General features: G+C 30.2%; 1 long non-coding RNA gene across 1 annotated transcript; it reads left to right on the plus strand.

Annotated features, from left to right (window-relative positions):
- The first annotated feature begins 7,127 nt into the window (after positions 1 to 7,127).
- On the plus strand, positions 7,128 to 7,666 carry LOC107888075 (uncharacterized). The gene is made up of 2 exons (XR_001681270.2): positions 7,128 to 7,385; positions 7,544 to 7,666. It is a non-coding gene; the product is annotated as an uncharacterized lncRNA (long non-coding RNA).
- The last annotated feature ends 11,081 nt before the right edge of the window (positions 7,667 to 18,747 follow it).

The following is an 18,747-nucleotide window of genomic DNA, read 5'->3' on the forward strand; positions in this document are numbered from 1 at the left end:
AGAGATTATAAACTTCACAAAGTATATAACTAGATTCCAATAGGTTCGTGGTACCAATATCTTCCAAAGTTGGTCTAAAATAATTTGATGCTCTCGTTCTATTAATGTCCCTCTAAGTGTTAAGTATTGTACTTATTCTTTCTAATCCATAACATTTTTTACATCTTTTGATTTACGGTAATAAGGTGTTGAACGATGTCTTCTTCTGGTTTCATTCTATAATCTTGTAATTCTCTCATCATCTTATCAACTTTCTCCCTTTTTGCTGAAGTTATTATCTTATCAGGCAATATCAAATTTATTACAATTTCTAGCAATATCCATGACAGAAAATATTTTTATTTCGGTTTTCAATATTTATCTATTTTTTCTATTGTTATCACTAACTAACAATTACTTTATAATAGTTACTAACAAAATAACTTTCAAATATATTAAAATTTTTAAAACATAACATTCATAACCTAACAAATCACAATAAACCTTAAACAAATAATTAATCTAAACACAAGACTTACTAACAAAATAACTTAAAAATTAATATAAATTTACTTTTATAATCTAACAAATCACAATAAACAAATTAACTTTAGAACAAAACATAAAAATAACACTAAACAAACTATATAATACAAATATTTTTTCTTACCATAATCTATTCTATTTGAAAATAACAATAAAAATAAAAATACCTTTTCTTTCTTTCTTTCTTCTCTTTTCTTTCTTTCTTCTCCCTCTCTTCTTTGTTATGTTCTGCTATTTTTTTAACAGATATTTAGTATTGAGCCGAAAGAGGGGGGAAATTAGTATGGTGCCGCCTATCAGATAGGGGTCACCAATGCCGCCTATCAGATAGGCACCATACCCTTGCACTACATCCATATAAAAATACGGGTTCTATACTATTCCGGTACAAATGTGGTGTCGCTTATCAAGTAAGCCACTATTTTTTTTACAGTCAAACATGTCAGATTTTTAGGGTGGTACTGCTTATGCACCACCCTCCACTTGCTTGGATGTAGCATTTCGGTACATACATAATTTGTCTGACATACTATTTAAGTATTTTTTATTTTATAATATAAAGGTAAAAAAGCCTTGTAACTTTCAACAGAATTTTAAAATTTTTGTATTGTCTAACACTTTCGAATTTACTTTTTTCCGTAAATAGTTTATTTTTTACTTCAGTTGTAGATTAATTCAAATATTTTAAAGTTTTTACTATTATTTAAATTGTGTCAATTCCATTAACATTAATACGAGTTGATTTTAAGGGTAGAGACATAGATTTTATGTCTTGAGACAACAAAAACATATATCAATACATTAGTTCAGGTATTGAAATTTAGTTCCTAGTTTTGTAATTTGGGCCCTAAATATTGTTTTAAGGCTTTTTTGAGTTTTTTTTATTATTATTATTTATAGTTGTTCATTAATGTTTATAATGATTGTTTGCATGATATTTTCTCATTTGATCATTTAAATCGCTTTGGTGACCAATGTGATGTCCCTTATTTGATCAGATCTTCAGATCAGATAAAGGTTGTTACAAGCAATCATACATTTTGAAATATAAATTGGATAACTATAAAAAAGAGAAACGATTTGCATAAAATAAGATTACCAGTGCCAAATGGTGAATTGCTTATTTGCATTCTTTCACGTCTGTAGAAATTATAACTTTAATATAAAACAATCTTACAAATTAACCTAAATTTCAAAGAATAAGATCTACTGTGCAATTTTAACGTAGTTGTTAGGATCAACCCGATTAAGCAACGAACAAGAAAAATAGCGGAATAAATTGAGAAATTGAACATACAAATTTAATGTGGAAAAATCCCTCCAAAGAGGATAAAAAACCGCGGGTAAAGATAATTTTACTATAATGGCAAAAGAACGAAGAGTACAAAAGATGGAGATAAAGACTAAACCCTGAAAACCTGAAAACAAAGAACCCTCAAAACGTAAACAAAAAATTTTCTAAATGTGTTATGAGTTCTAATCTCTAATGGGTGTGCTTTTCTAATGTTGTAAAAAAGCCTATTTATAGGCTAAATTCATAGGTCAAATAATAATAAAATAATCTAAACTAATCAGTGTTTGATTGAAACAAGTAAATAAAGTTCAACTGAAAGATTATTTTTCAAATTTAACTAAAAATAGGAGTCATATTTAACAAATCTCCACCTTGACTCATATTTTCACAATGCCATCTTTGCAAAAGCCCGCCACGAGCCTATCTTGAACTATGTAGGGAATTAACTGAGTCGAATTTGTGTTTAGAAACTGGAAGACTTCTAGCCTTCAACTTGTACACTATCAAATCAAAACTAACCTGGGTCTAATTTTCACGAACATAGTGCCCTAACTTTTCAAACCTGCAACCAAAAGAGAACCCTTCAACGAAACGGTCATACCTTTTTCCCTCCTATGACCAAGTTGCCTCTATTACAAACGAGTTGACTTCAACTTCATAACGGACGAGGGACGTTCGATTTCAGCGGTCACTGTAGAACCTTCCATAATATAAAAACTGTCGGTTCTTTTACCTTTTAACAAAACGAGAGCTCCACGAGATACTTTAATGCTGCTCGACTCGATATTAGTTCTACATCCTTTCAAGTCTAAAATACTCAAGGAGATGAGATTCTTTCGTAAATCAGGTACATACCTAACATCTGAGAGTGTCCTAATCGTCCCATTGTGCATCTTAATTTTAATAGTACCAATACCAATTACCTTACTAGATGAATCGTTTCTCATGCGCACAAATCCACCTTCAACTGAACTGTATGTAGAGAACTATTCTCTATTAGGACACATGTGGAAAGAACATCCTGAATCTAGGATCCACTCGGACGTGAGCTTGAAGTTATCGCTTGTTGACACTAACAAGAAATTATCACCATTTTCATCGGCCAAATTAGCACCAGCTACATCTTCCTTGTTACTCTCAGTAACTCTTTTATTTCGCAGTTTATAACAATCTGTTTTGACGTGGCCTAACCTTTTACAATAGCGACACCTTTTGTCTCGTATTTTTTATGCTACCAAAACGGAAGCTTGCCTATTTGTCTTGCTATCCAAATGAAGCTCATTGTCGAGTTTGTCTCTACTCAACAAATGACCCTTCACATCTTCAAACGAGACTTTTCTCTGCCATAAATCAGGGTCTCCCTGAAAGACTTGTATGAAGGAGGTAAAGAGTACAATAATAGCATAGCTTGATCTTCATCATCAATATGAACCTCAATATTTTTTAAATCATTTAAAAGAGTAATGAATTGACTGATGTGATCTCTAAGAAGCTCACATTCGTTCATGCGAAACATAAATAGACATTGTTTCAACACTAAACAGTTAGCCAGAGACTTAGTTGCATAAAGAGTTTCCAACCTTTTCCACAAGGCATATGAGGTCTTCTCCATCAATACCTCCTGCAATACCATATTCGCGAGGCACAACTAGATTGCAGACAAATCCTTTTCATCAAACTCTTCCCATTCTGTTTTATTTAGATTCTCAGGCTTTGTCTCGGTAACAACATTTTTCAAACTGGATTGAACTAGAATTTCCATCATCTGAACTTGCCACAGATTGAAATTTGTCTCACCATCGAACTTTTCAATTTTAAACCTTATTGTTGCCATCTCTGAATAAGCTGATCTATGGAAATTGAATTAGCTCTGATACCACTTGTTAGGATCGACCTGATTAAACAACAAATAAGAAAAATAGCAGAATAAATTGAGAAATTGAACACACAAATTTAACGTGGAAAAACCCCTCCAAAGAGGATAAAAAAACCACGGGCAAAGAGAATTTTACTATAATGGCAAAAGAACAAAGAGTACAAAAGATGGAAATAAAGTCTAAACCCCGAAAACCCAAAAATAAAGAACCCTCAAAACGTAAACACAAAATTTTCTAAATGTGTTATAAGTTCTAATCTCTAATGGGTGTATTTTTCTAAGGTTGTAAAAGAGCTTATTTATAGGCTAAATTCATAGGTCAACTAATAATAAAATAATATAAACTAATCAATGTTTGATTGAAACAAGTAAACAGAGTTTAACTGAAAGATTATTTTTCAAATTTAACTTAAAATAAGAGTCATATTTAATAGTAGTTATAAGTAACCTCCCGACCCCAAAACTATATTGTCCAGATTTTAATCAAGATAATACTTCTCTAATAGATAAAGCATCCGCTACATATGGTTCCATCAACATGGGAAAATGACTAGTGAAGGCCTTTAGAAAAATACTATTCTCGTCTCATTCAACTCATTTATGCATGAAACATCTGTATTAAATTTTAGCCAGGCCACAGCTGGTCTTGTCCAAAACTGTCGAGAATGAATCCAATCGGGGGGACGAGATTAGACAGTGTCAAAAGCATGTTATGAGTCCCTCCAATCTTGAAGGAACCTATCAGTGAATGCAATTAGTTGTGCAGCAGCCAACTCCTAGTTCTGCTAGCAATAAAGGTTGCGATAATACCAAACACTCCACCTAAAAGTCGACAGTCTCTCCATTAGTGCAGCAGTAGAGGATGATAAGAAAGGTATTATAATGTCAGTAGGAGACTCTTGAGTAAATTGAAAATTAGAAAGAGACCATATTGCAACAGTTTTTTCACTCTAAAAAACCATGGTGAAGGCTTTTTATCTCACTACATTGTGGGCAACAACTGGTATAATTTTACTATTTTAATCAAATTTTTATTTATTTTATACATTATTTTTTGGTAAACTATACAAATATTCACTCAACTATAAAAAATTTTCATTTTAGTTACTAAAAATAAAAAGTTATCAATTTAAGTGTCCGCGTTATATAGTTCGGTCATTTTTGTCACTCCCGTTAAAATCACAAACTACAAGTAGACGTGATAGTTAAAAAACAATATAATAACAAATTCAACCCTTAAATTTTACATATTATATCAATTTAGTCATAATTTTAAAATATTAACCCTTAAAATTTACAAATAGTCTCGATTTGATCCTAATTCTAAAAACTTCAAAGAAATGTATAAAATACATAAATATTTTCAAAAAATATAATAATAAATTTAAATTAATATTAATATTAAATAGTATAATTATACTAATATTAAATAAAATAAAAAAATCTCCCTGCCTCAGTCCCTCTCCCCCTCCCCCACCGAACCTCCCCCAACCATCATCCCTCATTTCTCCCCACCCCCGTCCACCATCGCTCTCCTTGTAACACCCTAAAAATCTCAGCGTCAACAATAGTAGTATTTCAAAAGATAAATAGTAATTTTTTTCCAAAAAGTAAGAGTTTATCAATTGAATAATGATAGTAAAGCCAAAATATTGTGTTGGAAAAGAAAGTATTAATAGTAAATTTTAGTGAAGATTATATTGAAAATTTGTGAAATATAAATTAAAAGTTCAAATTTACTATTTTAGAAAAAGGGGCAAAATTTTAAGAAATTTTTTTTATGAATGTGACATGGATACGAATTATAGGTGGAGCTGGAAAATTGAGATATGAACTATATTGAAAAGTAGTGAAAAATTTAGGGACTAAAGTGTAATTTTACCATTTTGTGAGAAAAGGGCTTGATTGCAATTGGAAAAGGGTGAAATGACTATTTTACTTAGGACACACAAGTATGCCATGTGTCAAACAAATGAGTAATTGAAAAGGGTGAAATAACTATTTTGCCCTTATGTCTTAAATATGACAAAAGATATTTTAAAGGGCAATTTGGTCATTGAATATTATTTTTGAATTTTAAATTATAAAAAGGTGTAAGATTTTGATAGTAGAAATTATAACCATTGAATTAAAATTATGTGATTAAATGTGAACCGTTGATGAAATTAATTAAGTAATTAAATGACAAATAAAGAAAAGTAAAGAAAATTATAGAAAGACCCCAAGGTGAGATGCATGAAAGAAAGAAGAGAGGAAAGAAAAAAGTTTTACATTTAATTTAATTTGGTCTTCTTTTTTTTCTTTTTTTTGTTCAAGCATATTTCTAACCTAAAATTCTTTAAAATTAAAGTGAGATATCACATCCAACGTTAATTTAAGAGTGTTATTTCATGTGAAACCAACCACGGAAGCAAGAAGAGGAAGATGGAAGTGAGAGAAAATATGGGTAAGTTGCTTAAGTTATTATCTTATATTTATTTAATTGTATATTTTGATGTGAAATTGTGAGAAATAGGTATGCATAATTATTTTCTATATTTAAAGTGAAGAAAGTATTATGTTTATGCATGAAGTGAATGGTGAATGATGTTATGAAAATTTTGGTGGGTGATTTTATGTGAATAATTGAAAGGAAGAAAGTGCGAGTGATTTTGCTATGATTATTTGAAAGTGGAAATAATTGTTTTGAATGATAGGATTGTGTAGTTATTATGTTGGAAGTGTTAAATATTTATTTTGGCTAATTTGATAAAAATTGAAATAAGGACTAAATTGTAAAAATATAAAAAGTTTGAATTATGAGAATTGAGATGTGAAAATCTAGAATTTAGATGCATAAATTAATTTGTATGATTTCAGGATATAAGAATTTGAAAAGAGAACATTGATTGATTATATTCGAGGTTATAAGGACCGAATTCTAAAGATTTTAAAAATTGAAAAGTTGGGTAAAATGGACTGATTTGTGAAATCTGGAAAATTTGGGCTGTTTTTAGAAGGAATAAGTCCTGTTTATAAGGAAAATTTAGGTTTTAGGAACTAAATCGTAAAACTATAAAAATTTGAACTTCAGAGACTTTTTTGTCAATCCTGAAACATTTAGTTATAAATTTGAACATAATAATTATATACTAATTTTCATGAAATATTTGATAAATAATTATGTATGAAATTAAATAACAGAAATTTATAATTGATAAGTTAAAATTGTTATGATTTGTACGTTATATGAAATATTTGTTTAAATTGTGTGATAATTTTTTGAAGAATTGGTGAGAATAATTAAAATTAAATTTTAACGCTATGAAATAAGTTTGGATGGTGAATATATTATATAAAATTTTATATCAAATACAAAATTAAATTTCAAAGGTTGAAATTAAGTGTAATAATAATAAATTAAGAGTCTAAATACTATGAGAATTTTTGAATTTTTTGTAATGTGACTTCCTTTATCCGAATCTTTTATCGAATCGGATAAGGATGTTACCCTCCCTTTCCCTCTTTCCATCTTCTCCCTCGTCCCTCTCGGCTTTGGCTCTTCCTTAATGGTAGTTAAACAACATCGATTTTTACTTTTTTTTTCTTAAAAATATACACGTGGAACATCTGTTTGGAATTTAAGCAGAAAGAGATGGTCGAATCCAAAGAACAACATGAAGAATTGACGAATTTAGATCCATTGTCAAGGTAAACTCAATTTAGTTTAACATAATTCTCATAGTTTTAAAGCTTTTAGCATATTTCTATGAACTTTTTTCGGGTTTTCTTTTAATCTTTAGCAAAGTTGAAAACTGAATTTGCTTTCTGGTTTAACTTAGTTTTCATTTTTTTCTTTTAACAAATAGGAAGTCCATAAATAGTCAAGAAAAAGAAGTGGATTAAGCATTGAGGCAAAAACAGTGTAACATAGTTAAGGAGCCCATTGCTCCAACATAGAGTGTTGGATTATGAAGAACCAAAGCTGAAGGGACGGCGGAGAATATGGATGGGGGAGTGGGAGGTACGAGGTAGGGTGGCTGGAGTGGTGGGGGATTTTATTTTATTTAATATTAATATAAAATTTAAATTTATTATTATATTTAAAAAAATTTATATATTTAAAATATGGGTAAACTATCAAAATAGTCACTTTTGTTTACCTCAGATTACGTTTTAGTCACTTACGTTAACGTGTTGTAACATTTTAGTAATTGAGTTGTTACTTGTCATTAGGGTAAACTACCAAAATAGTCACTTTTATTTGTCTCAAGTTACATTTTAGTCTCTTATGCTTGAAATGTTAATGTTTTAGTCACTGAACCGTTAATTGTTGTTAGCGGTATAACAGTAAGCTGACATGACACATTAAATCATCATTTCAAACAAAAATTTTAGATTAAATTATACAATTAAATCCTATCTTTTTCATTTTTTCTTAGCCCTGTATAAATCGCTGCTAAAACATAATTCACAAAAAATCAAATATAGTTAACGATTTGTCTCATTCTCCTTCTTCTTCAACGATAATAACAATGGCTGCAGCAGCAACAAGTTGTCGATGAGATCCCTTCTCTTTTTTTTCCATTCTACTAATACGACGACAGGGAATAAAACAACGGTAGTGCTTCCTAAACAGTCTCAATCCATGGACTAGAACCAAATCCCCAAATTCCTTCATGATACTTGTCTCATTCTCCTTTTTCAACTACAACGACAATGGCAGTAACAGCAACAACCAAGTTGCCAATGACGGTGTTTCCTAAATGGTCTCAATCAATAGACCGAAACCATATCCCCAAGTTCCCTTTTTGTTTTGGTTGTTTGTTTATGGTAGAATTAGGCCAAGAAATTGAAGGATAATTAGCTTTGTTTAGGCATTAAAAAAATTAAATATTTGAAATAGATATTTTTTCCCCTTTTGTTTTGGTTTTGTACAATTTGTTTATGTTTGACATTCTCAATTGCACCTATTGGTGGCTCTCCACTTAAACCATGGGAGCAAGCTAGGGACTTCATGAGTTCTGGACCTTTTAAGTCGTCGTCACCTGGCAGCGCCAGTGATGTTGTCAAGGCATCCAGAACAGGAAAAACAGGTGAAATTGTTTCTACTGCTAATAGGATTGCAACTATGAAATTGTTTACTATGCACCATTGACACAGACGTTTGAAGAGAGGTGATGGAGAGGAGTGTTCTGATGGTGCTTGATTGGAGCTCCGACAATTGTAGACGATGATGGCTAGGGTTCATTCAGGGAAGAAGAAAAAAAAAGAAAAAGAAATTGGGAAGAAGTAAAATAGGGAAAAAGAAGGGAAAATGGAAAGAAAGTAGAAATAGTTTTTAAAATAATTTTATTGATTTTTAATATATAATTTTTAAAAAAATATACAATCGTGAGCTCTCATCCCAATATATATTTTAATAGCGCTAGCTTTTCTCATTCTCCCCCTCCTCCTATTGTTCTTTCTCTTCTTCCACGATGATTTTTTTATCGATTCCGGCGTCGACGTCGCCCCATCAACTACCGGTGTCGGTGTCGACTTCCTCCAGAAGCAGAAGATAATGGAAAATAAAGAAAAAGAAGAATATAGAAGAAAAAAGTTATTCAAAAAAATATAGGGACCAATTGTATAATTTAACCTAAAATTTTTGTTTGAAATGATGATTTAACGTGCCAAATCAGTTTACCATTACATCATTAACGGCAATTAACGGCTCAGTGATTAAAATGTTTCAACGTGATAATGTAAGTGACTAAAACATAACATTTCAAATGTAAGTGACTAAAATGCAACCTGAGGCAAACAAAAGTAACTGTCGAAACCATTTTTTTAAAATCGGGTTTTGGAAAATGGGAATCGACTTTAAGAAAAACGAAAACGGGAGTCGCCACCAATCTTTTTAGGTGTGATTGGATCACCTTTAAAACATTTTGTTTTAAAATCATTAGTTTTGGTCTACGAAATAAAAAGAACGGATTCGGGAGTCGGTTACATACGAGGAAGGATTAGCACCCTCGTAACGCCCAAAAATTGGTACCTAATTAATTATCAAATGTCCTTAAGGTCGGAAATTTTAAAAAATTTTAAGATGCAATCCTCTTTAAAATATTTTGATTTTGAAAATTGAGATTCACTTGTATCAAAATATTGACATTAAGTTAACCCCCTTTTTTTTGAAATCCCTATCTCGAAACTACAAAATGCCACATTCAATAAGTTAGGATACAACGCTTTGAAATTCCAAGACAGTTGCTCGTATTTTGAAAATCTTTAAAAAATTAGAAGGGTACTTGCCTATTCAAACTCAACGAAAAAAAGTTGCAACCCAATAAGTTAGGGCACTACTTTTCTCGAAGCTTCCAAATACCAAGCATTGCCTTTTTATTTTTTGAAAAAACTTGGAATTTCGGTTTTAAATTAATGTATGAGGAATCGTATTACATTATAAATAATGTATGATAACATATTATCGTAATAGGTAAATGAAACATGCATTTAAACAAAATGATAGCAATAATATAAAGATCATGGATTAGATACATACGTATAAAAAATATAGCAAATCTTAACAACATATGTACAAAGATATACATAGCATATATTGAAGATGAATAAGCAAAACGTACAAACATACAAAGCAATGATTAAAAAATGTGTGATATACAATTTAAAAAAAAAGTAATATAGTATCAATATACACGTTCATAAAATATAACATCAAATAATAATTATAAAATAACATTTAACACCTAATGATTTATATAATAACATATAAAAGGATTAATATACATATAAATATAAAATTAAGTGAGCAATCGTTAACAAAATATATATAATACAAATAAAATATGATATTTAATAATAATTTTAAAATAGTATTTAATATACAATATATAATATATAATGACAAAAATTTATAAAAGAATAATAAAAAATATTGGTTTAGAAAAATAATGTATAAAACACCAAATATGTAAAAAATTTATATTTATAATAAAATAATTATATAATATCTATATAAATATAAGTTTAGAATAACATGAAATAAGTAATTAATGATGAAATATACGTATTATTATTATATTAAAATATCTTCAAAATGTATAATAATAGAATATAAGTAAAGTAATTATTAACATATAAATAAAAATAAGTATATAATACAAGTTAGAATCTTTAATAATAATAATATATAGATAAAAAAACATAATAGTATAAAAAATGACATAATATAAAATAATTATAATATATAATATGAAAGTATATATGTATATAATATATATAAATAATTAATAAATATATAATACAAGTAAAATATAATAATAATATGTAAATAAAAATGTAAAATAATAATGTTTTGTGAAAAGTAATATATAATAAATAACAATAATATATAAAATAATATATATAATATAAAAATAAGATTAAAAATAAAACAAATAACAATATAAAAAAATTTATATATATAATAATAATAGAAATAAATATATAGGGTTAAATTTAAAGTTCAGCAAAATTACAGAGGCGAATTTAAAAAAAATAAAGCTGAATTAAGGTCCTAATTAAAACACGCGTAAAACAAAAGTGACTCATCGGGCAAATCGCCCTATTCCCAAAACGGCAGCGTTTTAATTCTGGACTTAAAATAGCTATTGCAGGGACTAAATTAAAAAGGAAACAGAATATTAGGGCCAAATCATAAGATAAGATAAACCTAATTTTAAAGGATAAAAATGCGGAAGGACCAATGGGATAATTAGCCCAATAACAGAAAACACGCGGATCCTTTGGCCGGGTCGGGTCGACACGCGGGTCCTTTTGTTTAAACAACGTCGTTTTAATGCTTATTAAATTAAGCAAAACGACGTCGTTTTAATAAAGGTATATAAACTAAAAAAACAGCAAAAATTTCATTTCTAAATCATTTTTTAAAAAAAAAACAAAAGAGAAGAACCCAGAGTGCTCCCCCATTCCTCGGCCTGACCTCCGATGACGATTATCAGCCACCGACTTACGCGCTTCACGCGCCACTACGCACGGTGGTCAGAGGGTTAAAACCCTCATTTTTGCAAGGCGAAAACTCAGGTAACTCTTTCACTTTACAATATTATCAGTTTTTACCGAAGATTAATTCATATATTTACAGAAAAATAAAAACAAAATATAAACTTAAATCACCTCTTAAAGAAACTGCTTGAACTTCTTTTTTATGAATATCTGTATGTATTTTATTCTCTCAACAATCTATCCCTTTACATTGTTCTGTTTCAGGGTTTTATAGCCACTGTTTACAACATAAATCTTTGGTATGTTCCTATTTGCTCGATTTCTTGCCATATGCTGTTGGTACTGTCCCTTTTTGTTTCCTTTTGCAGGTGAGTGAAGAAATCCCAACAGAAGATGCGCCGATGATGGCGTGATGTGGCGCTAAAGTTACGGCGCTAATGGAGGGCTACTGGAACGTCACGAGTTGAAGGGTCACATCGCTTGGAATGCTTGCGACGCAAACCCTAACTAGGGTTTCCTGAAGCTGAAGGCAGATTGGGCCAATTGGGCCGATTAAATCTTGGGTTTAGAGTATCAGGGGTAGGGTGTAAATGGGTCTAGTGGGTAGTTCTAATTTTGGGCCCACGGGCTATTGTAAATGGACTATCAAGGGACTGTTTAATTTTATTTTTTAATTAATTTAATTCTTGCAAGCCCGGGTAAATTTGGGCTATTACAGTAACTATTTTGATAGTTTACCCATTATCGTTAACGGTGACGATAAACTAACGTGACACGTTAAATCATCATTTCAAACAAAAATTTTAGGTTAAATTATACAATTGATCTCCATATTTTTTTCATGTTGAGCAATTTAATTTTTTTCCTTTTATGTTTTTTAACTTTCCTTTTTTTCTTTGTTTTCCATTCTCTTTTACTTCTCCCCTTGTTTTCCTCCCTTCTCCATCTCTTTTAACATAATTTTTCTATGTTTTCCATTTGTTAAAACTTTTTTATGTTTATGAAAAAAAGAAAATGTGAAAGTTGAAACCAAAATAAAACTTGCTTCGTATATTCTCACCCCACAATTACAAACTCTCATCATCCATCATCACTTTAACGAACCAATTTGGATTTCTTAATGACCTAGTCCACAAGCTTACCTCATTTGAAGACCTCTCCAGTCGTGACTTATGGTAGTCCACCCTCAACAAAGTTTCCCGAGCCCGTTCCCCTAACCTCCTAACCAACTCCCATGACCACCTTATCTATCTTGCCTACAGCATTCTCGTCCCCTCGAAACTACATTGTTTCATAGATTCTTCAAACGAGCTCTACAATCTCAATGACTAAAATGACCACTATACAAAACTTACCATCAAATTTACCCAAACTAGTTTGGTTCCATGCTCTCTTTCTCTCTTTAGTTTATCCATTTTTGGCTTCCAATTAAGTTTGCTTGTGAATATCCAAGAAGGTTTAGATCAATTTTATCGTTTACTTAATTTATTCATTAAAAAATAAAAGAAAAGGAAATGAAGAATCTACGTGATTCTGTAGAAAATTGGAAATGAAAAAAATTGTTTTGAATATAAAGAATCCAATCTATATATAGATTTGATTAATGATATGATTTTTTAGATTGATTAGTTAGATTCAATTTTAGTTTCAAATTTAGGTTATATGGAAATCTCGATTTGATTAAGAATGATTGATATTCACTTTAGGAATCATGTGAAAGAAATAAGGACTTAATTTATTTGGTGGGCAAAGATTATGTTTTTGCAGTGAATAATATAAGAAGAGAGAAAAATAAAAGGGAAGAATAAAAGGAAAATAAAGAAAAAAATTGCTTAAAAAATAAAAAGTATAAGGACTAATTTTAACAAATGGAAAACATAGAAAAACTTCGTTAAAAGAAATGGATAAGGGGGGAAGACAGAGGGAGAAGAAGAAGAGAATGGAAAATAAAGAGAAAAAAAAGAAAAGTTCAAAGAACATAAAAGAAAAAAATAAATTGCTCAAAATGAAAAAAATATAGGGACCAATTGTATAATTTAACCTAAAATTTTAATTTGAAATGATGATTTAACGTGTCACATCAGCTTACCATTACATTGTTAATGGCAATTAACAATCAGTGGCTAAAATGTTACAACACAATAACGTAAATAATTAAAACGTAACATTTCAAACATAAGTGACTAAAATGTAACCTGAGGTAAACAAAAGTGACTATTTTGGTACTTTACCCTTAAAATATTTATGTTTTTTTATACATTTCTTTGAATTTTTTATAATTAGAATCAAATTGACATCATTTGTAAATTTTGAGGGTTAATTTTTTAAAATTATGACTAAATTGATATAATATGTAAAAGCTAAGGGCTAAATTTTTTATTATGTAACGCCCCCTTACCCGAGACCGTCGCTGGAGTCGAGCATGAGACAAAACTTATTTTAGCATTTAAACAAGTTCAAAAAATTTTCATAGTAAACTGTCCATCTGCGTCACAGTTGTAAAAAAAATCATATCTCGAGTTATGAAACTCAAAATCCAATTTTTTAATTTTTTCCTGAAACTAGACTCATATATCTACTTAATAATTTTTCTATAGAATTTTTGGTAGGGCCAATTAGTACAGTTTATTAGTTAAAGTCTCCCCTGTTTCAGGGTTCGGCTACTCTGACCCCTGTGCACTACAAATCAAATTTCTTCCTGTACAGAGATCCAACGACTATTCCGTTTATTTTTCTTAAAAATAAACTCAATAAGGAATCCATACATATAAGGTTTGAGTTATAATTATTTTTACACAATTTATGGTGAATTTCTAAAGACAGAACATGGGATCCGGAAATTGCTCTGACCCTGTTTTACCAAAACGTAAATATTTCATAAAATACAACTCTTTTACCTATTTTGTTTCTTCCACATGAAAATAGATTCATTAAGCTTCAATTCCATATTTATTCATAATCTAATTATATCTCTACTATTTTTAGTGATTTTTCAAACTCACGTCACTGCTGCTGTGTGATTCTATTTTATAGCCAATTTCACCATTTTATGGATTTCCATAGATTAGTTAGCACATAAAGCATATGTGTTATCAAATATAATCTCGATTAGCCCTCCAATAGCTAATCATTCTCAAACATTTTCATGCCATCCATGAGCTATATCATAAGATTATATACACAAAAGGATTATAATGCTATACATGTCATATTCCCAAAATATGCAAGCCACCATACCGAGATGGTCCGTTGATAGTGTGAGCGTGCCTCCGACCGTCCTAATCTCCAAAACGGCTTGTAAAAACTACAAGGAATGGAAGGGAGGGAGTAAGCATAAATGCTTAGTAAGTTCACATGCAAATAACAAATAACTTAACAAAGCAATTATACGAACCAACATTAGCATAATATCACCAAAACATATATCACATTTCTATTCATCATTCATTGTCTTACTACATTATTGTTGTCGTATCAAGTCTCAACCCGAGGGTTAAGTACATACCTGTCAAAAGTGCCCATTCCACAACACTTACCAATACATCACTTGCATCTTGAGTATTCTTCCATTTCACTAGAATTTTACCCGTTGAACACATCGTAATATAACTCGGATACATGAAAAGTTTGCACATAAGTGCCACATATGTAGCCAAGCTACCATGTAACCCGCCCATAAGCGAACTCGGACTCAACTCAACGAGCTCGGGCGTTCGCATCCATAAGTGAGCTTGGACTCAACTCAACGAGCTCGGATGCCTAGTTACATCTCATGAACTCGGACTCAACTCAACGAGCTCGAACATTCGCATCCATAAGTGAACTCAGACTCAACTCAACAAGCTCGGATGCCCAAATATCCTAATCTATTCCTAAGGTTCAACGGGACTTTCCTCGTTCGTACTCCTTTACAATTCTCCTTGGAATACCAATGACGATACTTCGGTAGTCTTTCACATTTTTCACATAATTCATAAAATTTTTGCATGTTGTCCAACAATGACCACAAAGCATAGAATTGCATGATAACAATCATAATATCGTATAAATAGCATTAAATGATTTAAAATAACGGTTATATTACAATATTTACATATGAACTTACCTCGATACAAAATGAGAATAGTCGAGTCTATTCCTCGTAAACTTTATTTTTTCCCCGATCTCGACTCGAATCTCTTTTCTCTTGATCTATAATACCAAATTAATTTATTTAATACACACATTCATCAAAACAGCCCCTAATACGAACTTTTGCAAAATTATCATTTTGCCCCTAAACTTTCACATATTTACACTTTTCCCCCAAGGCTCGTAAATTAAACCTCATCCTATTTCTTATGTTTTATGACATGTTGATCATTTTTCCCTTCTATAGCAATATCCAATTCTCACTCTAACATGTATTTATGAACAATAGGTATTTTTACCGATTATGTCATTTTAGTCGTTTTTACGAAAAAATCACTTAGAAAAAGTTGTTTAACACAATCTCAAACTTCATATTCTACCATAAAACATCAAAATTCATACATATCATCCATGGGTAAATTTTTAAATATAAACCCTAGCTCAAAATATTGGTAGAAATAGGTAAACCGAGCTACGAGGATTTCAAAAATGTAAAGAACATTAAAAACGGGCATAGAAATCACTTACAATCAAGGCTTAAAAGTGTTGAAACCCTAGCTATGGTGGAGAGCAAAATTTGGCAGCAACTAATGGAGAAGATGATCATTTTTGTGTTATTTTTCCCATTTTATTTCATTTAATATCCAAATGACCAAAATGCCCTTCCTTATTAAACTTTTAAAAATTTCATCCATGTCCAATTTTTGTCCATAAACTTAGAAATTGGTCAAATTGCTATTTAAGGCCTCCTAATTAATATTTCAAAGCAATTTCATACTAGAAACTTCTAGAATGCAAGTTTTGTAACTTATTCAATTTAGTCCCTAACTTCAAATTAAGCACTTTATGCATAGAATTTCTTCACGAATCATGCAATCATATCATAAACCTCAAAATAATCATAAAATAATTATTTCTATCTCATATTTGTGGTCTCGAAACCACTATTCTGATTAGGCCCTAATTCGGGATATCACATATTATATCTATTTTTTTTAATTGTCACATTAGCTTCTTGTTTGTGAATTTGACGAGAGTGACCAAGATGACCAAATGATGTAACGTGGATACTTAAATTGTAAATTTTTTATTTTAGATGCCTAAAATAAAAAAAAATTATAATTGAATGATTATGTGTGGAATTTGCCCTATTTTTTTTTCACTTGCTTTGTGGATCTATATTTGTTTGTTTATCTGTCCATTAGCTTATTTGACTAACAAACTAGTTTCAAGTTATCGAAAAAAGAAAAAGAAAAAAGCTTGAATTGCTAAACCATTTTTCTAGAAGTTTGTGTTTTTAAGGAAAAGTGGTTGAATTGACAAGTTTATTAGCCTTTGATAGAGAATGGTTTATTAAGGTAAACCATCAAAGTAGTCACTTTTTTTTGTCTAAGGTTACAATTTAATTTCTTATGTTTGAAATGCTACGTTTTAGTCACTTACGCTATCGATTTGTTACAAAATGGTCACTCAACTGTTAAAATATGTTATCTCCCAAACAGTAGTCTAACGTGATAGTTAAAATGAGTTTTAAATGTCAACGTGGATGCTCAACTGAGATGAGAAAAGTTAAAAGTTCTTTTTATGAAAATAGGATACAAAATTTTACCTTAAAACCCAATTTCTTTCAATTTTTTTTTAAAAATGCAACAATTAATTTTTTTTGTTACCATCAGAGAAAAGAATAGAAGAGCGGAACAACAAAAGAAGAAGAAGAAGAAGAAATGAACGCACCAACTTCTATACTTGTTTGCTATTGTGGTTTCCCGGCTATGTTGAGAACTTCGTGGTTAATGAAAATTCAAAGTAGGAGATTTTCCGGGTGTCCAAATTATGGGAATGGGAGAAGGCATTGTTGCCGTTTTTTTTTTTTCTATTGGTTTGATCCACCTATGACACCTCGTCCAAATTTATGGTTTTTTTAGTCAAAATAGAAACTAAATCTAAAAGAAAAAGGAGACCAAGGGTTCTTTTTTTTCTAGTTCAAGGATTAATTTGATGCATTTTTTTATTATTTCGGGAAGCCAAATTAACATTTTCCTTTAATTAATTTAGAAAATTCAATTAATTAAGTTTATTTAATTAAAAATCAATTAACTTACTTGGTTGGACATCCATGTTGACATTTTAAATCCATTTTAAATGTCATGCTGAATTGTCGTTTGCAAGGTAACATATCTTAACAGTAAAGTGACAATTTCATAACAAATGATAACATAAGTGACTAAAATGTAACATTTCAAACATAAGTGACTAAAATATAACTTGAGGTAAACAAAAGTGACTCTGTTGATAGTTTACCCTTCAATTAAAAACATTTTTTTTTGGATTTTTCATGTCAATTTATATTGTTTATGTTTGGGGTTTATTGTTGTCCCTCTCAATAATATCGTTTTTAAAGTTTGAATCTCATTCTTCTATCGGAAGTGCAATGACCCTTTGCATTGCACCTAATATTTAGTGGTCTCAATTAAAAGCATTGTTGTCCAAAACATTAAAGTATAAAGGAAAGGTCAAATATACATTTTGGTAATTGAACTTGGTTTCAAGGTTTAAATTAGCACCTAAGGTTTCTGGGTCCAATTAGGTACTTGAACTTGACTTTAAAATTTAAATTGATACCTAAAGTTTAATTTGGTCTAATTAGGTGATTGAACTTAGCTTGTTGGTTTAAATTGGTACTTGAACTTGACTTTTTGGTCCAAATTGGTACTTATGGTAAATGACTTATTTGAAACAATTTGAACTACGAAGCTAATTTGAACAAAAAAGTCAAGTTTAAATATCAAATTAGACCAAAAAAAACTTTTAAGTATGAAATTGAACCTTGAAGGATCAGATACCAAAATGTATATTTACCCTAAAAGAAAATCATAACTACTCTGGGTTGGGTGCAAATGCATTCGGTTCGTAATCTAAACTCCTAAACACC

Source organism: Gossypium hirsutum, chromosome A03 (genome assembly GCF_007990345.1).
Source record: "Gossypium hirsutum isolate 1008001.06 chromosome A03, Gossypium_hirsutum_v2.1, whole genome shotgun sequence".
Taxonomy (NCBI): Eukaryota; Viridiplantae; Streptophyta; class Magnoliopsida; order Malvales; family Malvaceae; genus Gossypium; species Gossypium hirsutum.